Here is a 14,058-nt window from a genome sequence, read left to right on the forward strand (position 1 = left end):
CCGAGCTCCGATGAAATTGACACATCCATCTATCACCTCGGCATATGCATGGCATGCATGGGAAAAAGCCGGGCGCGGCGCGACGCCGCGGGACTGACCATGCATAATTCACCGTATCTCCGTCGAACGGTCCGAAATCCTGAATAATAAGAGCGGACTCGAGCATTTTTTCGGTCAAACCCCGCGGCATCGTCCATGGCGGGGTGTCCGTGGAACCCGCGTTTCGTCGAGATATCTCGGATTGAACGGGGAGAAAACGAGAATATTGTTCCGCCAGTATCGTTATCGTATTCGTGGGGCGAAATTCGGGCAAAAGAAGATTGAATAAAAGTCTGGAATAATTTTGAGTTTTATTTACAATTATTTAAAAGAAATCCCGAACATTACAAACTTTTTTTTTATACAAAATTGGGATTGCACAATGATTTTTGTTCAAGATTTGAGAGATATTATTTCCTGAATATATTTTCAAAAAGAAATGTCTCCTGATATCAATCGGATAGGATTTTACTCAATGAAAAGACATATAAAAAAATAATGATAATTATATATTCTATCTATAACTCTTTTCTGAAAGTAAAGTAGCGTAGATGTCTCGAAATAGTTGACGGTCGAAAGCGAAACATGAACGTTTTGGCGCGATTGATGCCAGTGTGAAATAATTTACAACGCGTCCCGCGGCTCTTATCGATGTATCGACGTGCGAGATCGTAGATGCGTCGGTCGGTCGTCGCAGCAGACGCAGGAGACAGCACCGAGGTCATTTCCGTCGAGGCGGTGAACGAAGGGTCGGTGAGTTGGAGATAAAGGACGATGATGGCAAAAGGAAACGAGAGAGAGAGAGAGAGAGAGAGAGAGAGAAAGAGAGCGCGAGTTCGAGAGAGCTCACAAGAGGCGAGTCCCTTACCGACAATGGCGATCGGTTCGGGTTACGAGGACCGGCAGGGCGAGCCGAAGTGCACGGCATCCAATATGCAATAAACATACGGGGCTTTGACGTATTTAATAGTAACGTGGTCGTATAATGCTTGACATGCATGGAAGCTTTTATGGGGATGGGTATCTTGGCGCGGCTCGAAGCACCGGCCGTGTCTCTCCCGGGCGGCGAAAAGGCCCCGAAGGTGTACCCCCGACTATCCGGATCCAATATCGCACCGCGAATTAGTCGGTTGAGAATCGCTGCTCTCTCTCGCCCCGCTCGCCCCGAAGAAGTGTAGCCGGCGGTTAATTGCATGTCCAAGCCCGGGGAAGGATCCTTAGGCTGTCATAGGCTACGACGGGCCTCCTCTCGCGCTTCGCGCGCGTGCAAAACTCAGACGTGGGACACGTGTCCATTCGCGAAACTGCGACTTCTGAAACGGCGAGTCTCGTGACGGCGAAACTGTTCAGATTAAAAATACCGAAAGTGCGATTCGCGTACGCCGCCAAGGAATTACGTTATCGGTCGTGAAATCATGAACACTTTAGATTCTGTTTAATTAGGACTTTTAAGAGTACGCGAGTTGAATAATGCAAATGAAAGCTAGCGATTTCTAATGCTGCGATTTTCGAAAGTACAGTTCTCAAGATACTTTTGAAACTGCGACAGTGTTATACTGTACAGTGTTATAGTTTTCTAAAAAAATAATCCTTAAAAGTATTTTTTCTGTAATTGTCTTTTGAAATATGACAATTTGAAACTAGGATCCGCAAAAGTCTAATTCTGTCCAAAATATTTCATAGATTTTTTTCCCATTTCTTTATTTGCGTATTTTATTATTATCTTCGTTCTTTCTATTTTTCATATTTTTTGAAAATTTTCTCTTCATTATTATTATAAAAAACGTACTTTCAATGGTATTTTCTAATTGAACGTGTGAAACTGCTATATCTTATACTAGTATGTACATGACGATTAATATATTAAAATGATTTTTATTTTTAACGAAAGACTTAACTTTTACAAATGATAGAAACGTATGCGAATAATAGCTATTATGATACGCAATGTTAGAATAGGCACTGTAGTCAACGCATTCTTGCCTAATGACGGCCCTCGTCGTATTGCCGCAACCGTCGCTGACGGATTACGAGACTCCACATATTCCATACGTATTCGCATAGGATGAATTATCGGATAACCATCGGACGTCGCGTAAATCATCATGTTTATGCCGTCAAGAAACTAAGCGTGAATATGTCAGCTGTTTCAAAATAGCTATGAAGAAATCAAAATTCTTTCGAATTCGGTTTAACGTAAGCGGAAGATTTTGAATTGTAAAGATATCATTGGATTATAGCGCAATAATAAAATAAATTTCAAATTCTAAAATTTTTAAATAAATTATAAAAAATGACAATTAAATTTATAAAAAAAAAACAAATACAAATGTATTAATTATTAATTATTATTTACTAGTATGATTTACATTGCATTACTTTCTTATTGTGATTATGTTCTAATACATATTTGACAATTAGACATTTTTGCAATATAAATAGTTTTAAATTTATATATAAAATATCTTAAGGCATTTTGAGCGTGTAGTTGTCGATTTAAGAGAATCAGTCAGTTTATTCAAAAAACTATCCTTACTGAAAACTAATTTTTGCGTCGTTTACTACGTGATTTTATCCGCTCGTATGATTACGCGATCTCGAATGAGCAAACAAGAATGAGAATGAGAACAAGGTAGATGAAAGAAAGGAGAGAAAAGGGATGGAATGAACGAACGAACGCATCGCGAACGGTGTTTCAATCTCCATAATGACCGCTCGGCTCTCACTTCGTGCCCGCGCACCGAGAGACAGAGTGGATGCTAATAACAGGGAAACTCCATAGTGTCCATAGGTACCGCTCATTCAGAGATACTTCTTTTGCGTTCACGTTTATTCGCGAGCGGAAAGTGGGAGAAGGGAGGAAGAGGATTGGTCGAGAGGTTGGAGAGTCAGTCCATACGAGGGTGGAACGGGCAAAGAAGAGAGAGAAGGGCGCACGAAAGTCGGGTATTCAATGGCCCGTGTCATCGCGTGAAGGCACATACGTATATACATAATGCTCGATGCAAATGCGAGAAAAAGAAGGAATGACAGTCGGGGGTGGAATGGGGAATGGGGAATGCAGAGAGAGAGAGAGAGAGAGAGAGAGAGAGAGAAAGAGAGAGAGAGAGAAAAGTCCGAAAGAACGGAGAAACTGGAAGATCTGAAGCTGCGCGAATGGTGGTGGATGAACAATGGAACATCGGAATACACCGCAACACTGCAACCATATCTCCGATACCCCTTTAATCCCCTCTCCGCTGTTCTCCCGCTTTTCCTTCTTGGTGGTTTATTCCTGTGTCTCACAGGTTATATTTTAAACGTTTGTAAAACTTGGTAATATATATATATATAAATGTGGTAGTGTTGAAATATTGCGAGGAACGAGGCTACGACGATGACGAGAAAGGGATGGAAGGAGCGAGAGGGAGAAGGAGAGAGAATGGCAGCCCATCAGGGATGGCATGGGGGTAGAGACCGGGCCACCGGGGGCCGGCGCAACAATTACACAGAGTGCGCTACCGCGGTGGAGCCCTTTTAGCCTCTCTCCCACCGGAGATGATGGATTTGTTGTCTTCGTGGTCCCTCTGGTACATTGTGCATCTACCGGACCGTGCCACCGTGCGGTTGCTTCTCTCTCTCTCTCTCTCTCTCTCTCTCTCTCTCTCTCTCTCTCTCTCTCTCTCTCTCTCTCTCTCTTCTCCATGTGGCACTTTCCTGTAATTTTCGTGTTATAGAGGACCGCATGATATTGGGGAAAATGGGCGCGTGTAAATAGCAATGAGTATAGAGCAATGAGAAGAGAATTGGAGAACGATGGAAATTAACGGGTTGGAATTATCATCGCTTATCAAAATAGCTTTAACTTCATCTCTTTTCTTTTTTAACAGCATGGATTTGTCTGTAATATTATAGCTCATAGTTATCAAGTTCTACAAAAAGATTCAAGTATCTAAAAGTTTGTTTAAAAAAATAACTTATATTTCAAAGCATTGTGAGGTTAGAATATACTTGTGTAAAAAATGAAAACAAAGCTAAAAATTGTTGAAAAAGATTATTGATATCATTATTAAAATATATTTGTTTTTTTATTTTTATATTTCTATCTTTATAATATTTAACGAATATATGTATATAGTGTCAATCTTTTGCCATAAATCAATCTTTGTTAAAAACTTAAAAACTTTTAAAACATTGATTTTTATTTCCATTTGAATTTTATATATAAATAAAAATATACATTGGCTGGACTGTATTTTACTATATTGCAAAACTGAAAATTTTAACTGCGTCCTGGACAAAATAATTACATAATGAACGAGCAATTGATCTTTCTATGATAGCAGGAGTCAACGTTGATTGTCTTGACGACCTCTTGTCCATATCGATCACGTCGTGGCGTTGTTGTTTCGATGAAATAGTGCTTCTCTTAGCCCACCAGTTTGCAAATACCTATGCTCGGTTAGAATTTACGATGCGACCGGCATATTTTATTACGTACCGCGGAACGGACATCTTCCACGAGATATTTATGTGACCATCGCAGGCCGGAAAAAGAGAGACATTAAAGGATGGACGGCTTTGGTATAGAATTAGTCACAAGAAAAAAGTCGACCATGTCAGTACAGGATTAAAAAAGTGACACAGAGTTTCGCATGGTTTAGGTACGATGGGAGTAGATAGGATTCCACCCTCGCGTGAAAAAAAAAGGATTCGGGAGAAGGAATAAGCTTGGCGAATTAGCGACAAAGTTTCGATCTGCGAAACCGATGTTGCACGTCGTCAATGGTTCCTGTGTGAAAAAAGGATCACAAACTTTTTCGAATAGTGAAGCCTTTCTGAGCTTGCGAGATGTTGTTACACGATGGATCAAATTTTGTCCGTACATTTTTCTACGACATAAAACATAAACGAGATTGCATATTCAAGGGTTTATCGATTTTTAAACATTCAACACAAAAAAATTTATTACAAAATAAATTGAATTATAAAGAAGTTATAAAGTTTATTTAAACATTAGATATATATGTCTATTGAAATTAATATTTTTACATTAAGGAAATTCGAATGTATTATGCATATTATAAGTATGTTTTATCATAAAAATGATGAAGAATTTTAATCAACTTCTTTTATATTATCATTCTGATACTTAAAAAGTGATATTCTTAAATTAGATTTTAGTAAATATATTATATTAATTTTCAAATTAAATTCTTATAAAAGGAAATGAAAAGGAAATGAAAAGAAATATATTACGAATAAACTTTAATATTTATTAATCTATTTCAATAAGTGTAAACAAGAATCTTCTAGCTTCTTTGTGTCTCTTAATTAGATGTTCCGTGTAAGATTTCTCATACATCTCCACTTTGCTGACTTGAAAAATGTAGCTCGTAAATAACAAACGGCTACTACTCAGCAGATCTTTCGAAAATATACGATACACGTGTTGCATCTCGGAGTCGCGTGCGTCGCACGCTGACGTTTAATCGAGAGAGGAGAGACAGCACGAGTCCGCTCGTGCAACGCACGAGCGATCATTCGACCGCCTTGGGTATACGCGCTCTGGGCACTAAAGGGTCATCGTTGGCTGATTACACGAATGCGGGGCAAAACCGATGGGAAGTGAACCGAGAAGCGCCTGGAGGCACGTTCCTCTTCCGCTGGTGATCGACGATGATGGCCCGTGGGTGACGGCGTGTGGTGGGGTTGGGGGTCAGCTCCGTCGAGATACACCGCGCCGTTGGGTGAGCCACGAGGGTAAGACCTCGGTGCCCTGCAGAGGTCCAGGTCCCCGATTAAGAGGTTCTTCCTTATAGTCGCGCGCAGCGTCCGCGCTACGAGAGAGGATCCCCGTTTTGTCTCCTCGCGCCTCTTTTCTTCGCTTCTTCTCTTTCTCCGTTTTCTCTCTCTCTCTCTCTCTCTCTCTCTCTCTCTCTCTCTCTCTCGCTACCCAGACGGCGTGGCTGCGGAACTCGAGATAGGCGTTTCTTCCCTCGCACGTAGCTTGGACTATTGACCGAAGAGTTGTTCCTCGTGCGTCTGCCTATTTGTCTCTCGTTCCTCGTGTACATGCTTTCTTGCTTTTACCTCTCGCGTGGATGACTTGAAGCTGCAAGTCATGTTTGTGAGATGTCTAGAAGATATCGACTAACAAATAAACTATGATTTCGCATCTTTCAAAAAATGATACTCTTTAACAGACATTAGTATCAAATATAATAAATAACTAATTTTATCAATGATATTTAATATCTGTGATATTCTTGGAAGTTTTATACAGTTGATTAAAATTATGTATTGCGAATTATTTTCACATCTATAATATTAGAAATTTGCCGTTTTCACATCACAAGAATGTATTTTTATAATACATATCGCTAGGTATTGCTGAATCAGAATTTTGTCTCTCATATAATTTTATATTTTTGTCTCTTATATAATTTTATAATTTCATATTATATATCGTACAAAATTATAATTACTGATTAACAGTTTCATTTAACATTAAGTGTTAGACATAAAACTAGATATTCCTTTCACTCTTATTACTTGTAAAAAACATATCGCTAATTTTACCATATTTACAATTGATTCCGCAACTTTACATAAAAAGAATCGATTGCATTTTCCGGGAGGTAACGTAAATCGACGAGGATTTCGCGTAAGGGATCGGTAAAGTCGTTTATTATCTATACATCGGTCGCGACGACGATGCTATGCCGGGGCTGTGGGCCAGACCCATTCTCTTCCCTCTCCTTCTTTATTCCTCCTTTAGTCCGGCGAAAGCTCAGGCTCCTTGTGCTGATCCTCTACCTTCCTTTCTTCCACAGAACGGCGGAACAACGGATGGGCATCCAGAGGCAGGAGGTTGGGCGAGCCTTGGAGATAGATGGCAGACTTTCGTGGTGCGCGCCCACATAGCAGCAATGTAAGTCATGCTTCTTTATGGGGCGGCCCGTGACCCCGCTACTTGTAAACCGACTAAAGATTCAGAAATAGCTGCGGCACGGTTACGAGCTCCCCGTCCCCGTTCCTTCCTCTGCCCCCCTCCCCCCGCCCATCGTCGCTTTATCCTTATGGCACGCTCTCGATCGTTCTCATTGTCTTCTTCCCGCCGTCTTGCCTCTCGCCGATCGATTCACTTGATCTGAGAAATACCGCCGGGCAATATCGTAACATATTTATCGCAATACAATCTAGACGACAGAATCGCGCGTGGTCATCCAGGAAGGTAGCCGAGGTCACCCGATGCGATTGTCAGTGCATCTTCCTCGCCGGGGTGCTCCTTTTCGGAGTCGTCGCTCCGCCGACGACACGCGACGATTGCAATCGTGCGTCGTCTCTCGCTATCGCCGGAAAGCCGGACGATCGAATTTAAACTGATGTACGAGCATTCTATTACGAGCGTTCGAGTTTGCCTGTATATCTCGAACATGATCGATTTCTCATACGAGGCGGCGCCGAGCCGGCGGAGAGGAAAAGGATTGTCCGCGCGGCGCGCGTGGATCGAACTCCTTACAATAGGCTTATTATGTCGCGGCGCTTTCCAGCCAGGCAGCGACCGATTCAAAGCGTCTGTCGATAGTCGTCGTCGCGGAATCACTGCCGCCGTATATATGCACACACGTCGGAATATAATAATATTACCGGGCGTGCGTTATCTCTGGGGAAAGAGCAAGCGTTCGCGCGCGCACGCACGAACGAACGAACGAAAGACCGATGCGCGATCAATCATATCTCGCGGAGAAAGGCGCCTATCCTTTGCCTCGGTCGGAGCGGAGGCTATTCAGCGCTTATTTATCGGTCCGGAATGCGCGCACGCTGCGCTCGCGTTGCCGGAAATGTTGAGAGAAAACGGCCGCGGGACAACCGCGCGAGTTTGTCGCGTCTCGCGATGAAAGAGCCAAGAGTCGACGCGATGCGCGAACTCTGTTATGCCTCTTTCGTCTTCGGCGAGATCATCTTGGAGACGTCATCCCGTGGTGGTGACTTCCTGGTGGCTCGTAAGTCGTGACATCTCAAAGCGAAAACAGTTATCTAAATACAAATTGCACCGTGACTAGAAACGTGGCTGCATGTATCTTTTAACTAGATACGACGTATGTGACACATGAAATTAATCGATGTAGAGGATGTACGCTGTTAAAGAGCTTATGGCAGAGGTAATATAACTACAGAAATATCGACAATGACTTTATTCGTGTGATCTGATATAAAAAAGTCTCAACTTTTTTAAAGTTACATAATAATAAAACATTAAACCGTATATGTTGTATAACAATTTGTTGAAAAACTAGAGAGAGAGAGAGAGAGAGAGAGAGAGAGAGAGAGAGAGAGAGAGAGAAGAGAGAGAGAGAGAAAGAGATTATTTATTAGTATCTTACATTTTAAATATTTTTTAATTTTCCTATGTTATTTTTATTTTGTCTATAATTTTATCGTTGTTTATTTACTTTCTACTTATGAAATATGTTTTGAGAGATTGATTCTAAACTAACCTTTTTGACTTAAGTATAATATTCCGTTACTGATGTACATTTTCTTGGGTGGCTCTATATACGGATGTAATTTAACTATCTTGAGTGGTTTAAAAGCAGCAACCGTATAAGGCGTCGCGAGAGTACCTGACATAAGAGCATTGTTCGGCGATCTCATCAAAAAAGCCAGGTGAGCATCGCTGGTTCATTGTCGCGATGTGCAATGTCAGCAGGTATATGCGGGACCTTTTCCGAGGACTGTACGTCAACGGAGTAGATTGAACGATATCGAATTTCCTCTCTCGTGTATCGATTATTACAGCCAGCTTTTCGAACCAACATAACATCTCGAGTGTGCATCAAAGAAGAGATATGCGTTTCGAGAAATTTTTATTTAGTAAAACAAATTTTTCTTATTTAATAAATGACTTTATTGTAAAATTTTTTTATATATATCACGTATGCATTATACAATTTTTTACTTATTTGCTACATCTCTTTTATATTACATATTTTCTACTTTATTTTTATCAGTAATTTAAATGCAAATATATTAGACAATATAAATTGTTAGTGTGGAATAGTTGTTAAATAATTATTCATAATTATTAATGTACGTGTATGCTTTTCTTTGGAGAAACAATTATCAATATCGTTCGTATATTAACATTTAGATGAGGTAAATCGGACCATAGTCAATTTACAACTGGTTCTTTCGGTTGATGATCTAATTTGGACTTTTGGACTTTTAATTTCATGTTACTAAATTATTACATTGATATATAATTATTATTATTCGCGTAATTATCAATGCGGTTTACAGAGAAGAGCGGATAAGCGCGTCGGTGCGTCGGATGCGCGTCGCCGGATTGACGCGACAATTTTAAAGTCCGACGATGATCGCAGCCGATAATAAATTTAAATCACGTAATGGTAATGAAACGCGCCGAATTCAATACGCGCCATGGCGGATATTACTTTGGATGTAATTTCCTTTTAAAGGCGCTAACCGTTAAAACGCGATGCGATTGTGATAAATTCGAGTTCCCATATCGCGAGAAATATTTTCCGCGATTCTGTTCGTCCTCTCCCCATCAGGATACCAACGGAAGGATACGGCTTCGTCCGAGTACTTTTGTACTTATTTTATCACCGAGCAATTTCGCAATCAAATCTAGCCTTTCATGATCGATCATTCGATAACGAATCTTTAATATCGAGTATTTTTAGAAACTGAAGTAACTTTTTTGAGCAGAATAGAAGAACAATATATTCAACAGAACATAGAAAAACATAGAAAAACAATGTCATAATTTAATAAATTGTAATTTTCTTATTGCGCGTTGATTATTAATACAATTTTATAAATTGAAATAATTATATTATTGTCATCTGCGTATCATCTTTTGTTTTTTCGACGCATGTTTCACCATTTTTCGTCGATTGCGGCTAATTAAAGAGAGGAACAGTCCCGTGATTAGATAGATAAGAGCTCAAAGTATAATTGATAATGCGCTATCGGTGTTTGGCCGCTCTCGGAGAGCATAAATAGATTTATTTTGTACTCATGAAGAATTTCATGAGAGATAATTAAAGACCTTTCAGTAATCAAGAGATTTGATTGTTATGAAGTTTGTGTGAAAGTTGCATACAATTCACAATGGTGAGCACCACCAATGGATGTATGCTTTGCCGCAAACATCATTTGCCATTTAAATTAAGGGATTTATTGAGATTGTTTAGGCAGTACGCGAGCCAACTAGTTGTAAATGGCGTGCGGTACGCCGGTCACATTTATGACAATTGACAATTTTCACCTCGGGCACTTGAAATTTGTTATGCCAATGAAGACAATCTCTCTTCTATGCTCCGGAGCCCGCCGTTGCACAACGTATTATCGTCCCACTTGGAGACGCGTGCGTATAAGGAAATGGCACAATATTATCTCGCGCCGATACCTTCTCGGAGGGCTTGAGGCATATTTCGCTCGACATTATTTGTCGTATACATCATTATCGAATGACTTCTCACGCTATTTGAATTTCTACTCCAGAAATATTCCCCATTTCTGTTATTATTTACTGAATATTCTGCAAACATTATCTCTCTTTCTCATCTTGCTTATGTTCTCTAAAATTCTCAAACTGTTTGTATAATACTAAAGCTTTTAATTTAATACCTAGTCGGATGCTGTTCTTGATATTAATAACATTAGAACGTGAAAGGTTTTATAATAATCCAGAGTTTAGTTTAAAATTTTGTTTTAAAGTGAAGTTTAAATTATTTTGCTGATAGAAACGATAAATAAAGTAGAGAAATTTACATATAAATATTAAAATAATTTACTTTCATAATTAAATTTTATTTATTTTACAGTAATAGATAACTCTATGAAATTGGAAAGATTTTAAGAATTATGGATCTCTGTTAAATTATACAAGTCCATTTATTTAAGTCCATCTATTTCTAATTAACAAAATTACATTATTTAAACAGAAGTAAACCTTTTATCTACTTTTATAAATACTTTGAAAAGTCAATATCTTCATTTATTATTAAATTAAAAGAAACGATATTCTATAAGAGTATTAAAATAAATTTTTTATAATAATGGAGTTTTATAAGCTGTATGACTTAATTTTTTATTCCTGTTTATTGTAAATAACATTATTTAACTGAAGTAGTAGTTCTTTGAAAATAATGTCGTATAATAACATTTCAAATATATATTATATATTATAGCGCATGTGTGCTACATATTTTTTGAGATTTTAAACTTTTTTTAATATTCTCTTTCAACTTTTTCTTTAATCGATCATTTTGCCATCTTTTCTACTTACATTTTAATATTCAACTTTTTATTATACAATTTTTTTTATAATACTTAATATTTAATATTTTTTTCCTTAATATTTTTTTATATCTATGTAAAATAGTACGAAAGTATTGTAAATCTAACGATTACACATGCGCCTTCCAAAAGACACGAGCGGGAGTTGCGTCTGTAGGACAGAAATCGCGATTGGCGTGGAAAGATGAGATTGATTCGCAGATATTTCATGATTCGTAGTAGATACGAAACGGGGGAAGGGGAGGGGGGGGGAAAGAAAGAGATCATGGATACTCGAGCGTTAAAAGCACATCGCACTGGCGGGAATGGAACGGGAGTGGAACGTGCAGGACGGGCGGAGTCGCGTCGACGTGGAGAGATGAGTGGGTGCTTCGAGAAAGTGCATACACTCCTCGCTCTTTGCACCCGCCATCTTCGTCCATCCCCTTTCTCCTCTTTACTCGTCCGCCGACACTCCAGCCCCTATCGGCAATGGCGCCTCCGGCCTGGATGCTGCACCATATCGCTGACGCGTGGAGTGTTACTCGATTATGACCGCAAGATGCCGAAGTCGAGCACGCGTCGTATCTCCATCTCGCTTTCTCTTTTCCGCTTGACTCTCTCGCGGAGAAATCGATCTCCGGCCTTCTTCGAGATTCGGATTTCGTGTATCCGTTCGTCCGAATCCTTCGATCTTTTATAGTTGATTTTTTTTCCGCGTGTTTAACGCTCGTAACCGCTAATTGAATTAAATCAATGCAATTAAAAAATGCAAGTTATATTCATGATTGCGATATATTTCAAACTGAATATATATTTCATTTCTTAGTTATTGTTACTGAAAAAGTTATAAATATCGCTAAAATTAGGATAGAAATGAATGAAGATCTTTATCTTTTGATAATTATACTATAAAATTATATTCTAAATAGATCTCGAAGCAAACGCTGTTTTGACAAAGATATATCGTACTCATGAAGCATTTGTATTGTACTAATATCATCACGCATGTTTCGGAGATCAGATTAATTTAGTGCAAGTGCATGGAAGTTTTCGCGATGCCCCAGCATCTTTCGCTCTCGATTTTATCAGCGTCGTCGCGAGCGAACCGCGCATCATCGCGGTGCAATTCCAACGATGTCAAAATGAGATACAAAGTTCTCGCAATAGCGTCGCTTTCTGTGTCTCGCGATGTGTACGATGTGTACGATTACGAAAGTAAAACGAGGCGCGAAGAAGACGAATCGAGAAGTGGCCAGGAAAGAAGCGAGGATGGGAGGAATACAGGGAGGCAGTAGGAGACGAAGGTAGGAGGACGCGGGGGAGAGAGAGAAAGAAGCCACTCGATTCTATCTCCCGATGCCTCCTCGGTCGGGACCAAGAAGTACCGGGGGTACCGCTAAAGAGGCAATTACGGAACTCTCTCGCTGGAAGACGCTCGTAAAAGTTAGGGCGAACGAACGAATAAGAAGGTCTCTTTGGAACGACGATGCTCGCGCGAAGAAGAACGAAGGCGAGAGAAAAGGAGAAAGAAAAAGAAGAGGAACAAGACGAAGAAGAAGCGGACGACGAGAAAGAGTGTGCGGCGATGTTAGACGGTAGGGAAGAGCAGGAGGGAGGGGGGGGGAGGTAGAGGGACAGCCGATCGAGCCCCTTAGAAGATTCTGTCCTGGGGCGGCGTGTCATCGGTTCGCTCTTCTCCTTTTAGGCTGAACCGTGCCGAATCCGCAGATGCGAGACTGACGCGCTTCGTGCTCTCTTCGACGAGATCAAGATAGCCCGGCTAGAGGGGGCCCGACGGAATACGACCGCGAGATACGACCCTCTCGAAAACAGAACCGGCGACCGCGAGCGAGCGGGCATTCCTCGGATAGTATATGCGAGCCGTTATCGACGATTTCCTTTTTCAGATCGCTCGTAAGCCTTTTGTTACCGTCGAAACGATTTTCTCTTTGACATTGCTAAGTCGAGCCCTTTGTTACTAAAAGCGATTGTAGCTAAGATATACAGAGTCCTGTGTGCATGTACCAGAGGTAATTATATCTACTAATTAGATATCTATTAATTAGATTGTGTGATATGTCTATCATGGTTCGTAACATGTTTAAATATGATCATGCATTTTCATATTTCAAAGAATATGTGTCCTATACGCCACTGCGAAGTTCCGTTGCAATGTGATTTTTGTTCGCTGTCCTGAGATATTTGATATTTTATAGCATGAAACATTGAGGGAATATTTTATATGAGATTTTAATATTGCGTTTTAATATCATTTTTACATATAAAATTCATAATTATATATATATATATATATATACATATAAATGTACACACACACACACACACACACACACACACACACACACACACATATATATATATATATATATATATATATATATACATTTTTGGATATATTACTAAAATGTTATACAATGTATTGTAATATGATATAAAAGTTATTTTTATTTTTTATCTTCTTTTCTCTGGATTATCTAGATTAAATATATGATAATATTTAGAATATTATACAAAATTTAGATAAGTTTAATCATGACAATAATTCTATGATAAAAATTCAAAGTTTAATACAATAATTTAAATATATAAAGTGTTTTTAAAGAAACGCTGAGTGAATAATTAAAAAAAACTGAAATCTACTATTCTTTTCTTTTTGCATATATTTCTTGATGAAAATTTTTAAAAATAATGTTTGAATTTTTT

General features: G+C 39.3%; 1 protein-coding gene across 1 annotated transcript in view; it reads left to right on the forward strand.

Annotated features, from left to right (window-relative positions):
• Window positions 1-6,930: 6,930 nt before the first annotated feature.
• Window positions 6,931-14,058, forward strand: part of svp (COUP transcription factor 2) — a 180,935-nt gene continuing 173,807 nt past the window's right edge. Inside the window, exon 1 of the mRNA XM_089083548.1 lies at window positions 6,931-6,952. The gene's annotated coding sequence lies outside the window, so the exon portion shown is untranslated. The remainder of the gene's footprint in view (window positions 6,953-14,058) is intronic.

Source organism: Pogonomyrmex barbatus, unplaced genomic scaffold, assembly GCF_055798465.1.
Source record: "Pogonomyrmex barbatus isolate J1 unplaced genomic scaffold, ASM5579846v1 scaffold7, whole genome shotgun sequence".
Classification (NCBI taxonomy): domain Eukaryota; kingdom Metazoa; phylum Arthropoda; class Insecta; order Hymenoptera; family Formicidae; genus Pogonomyrmex; species Pogonomyrmex barbatus.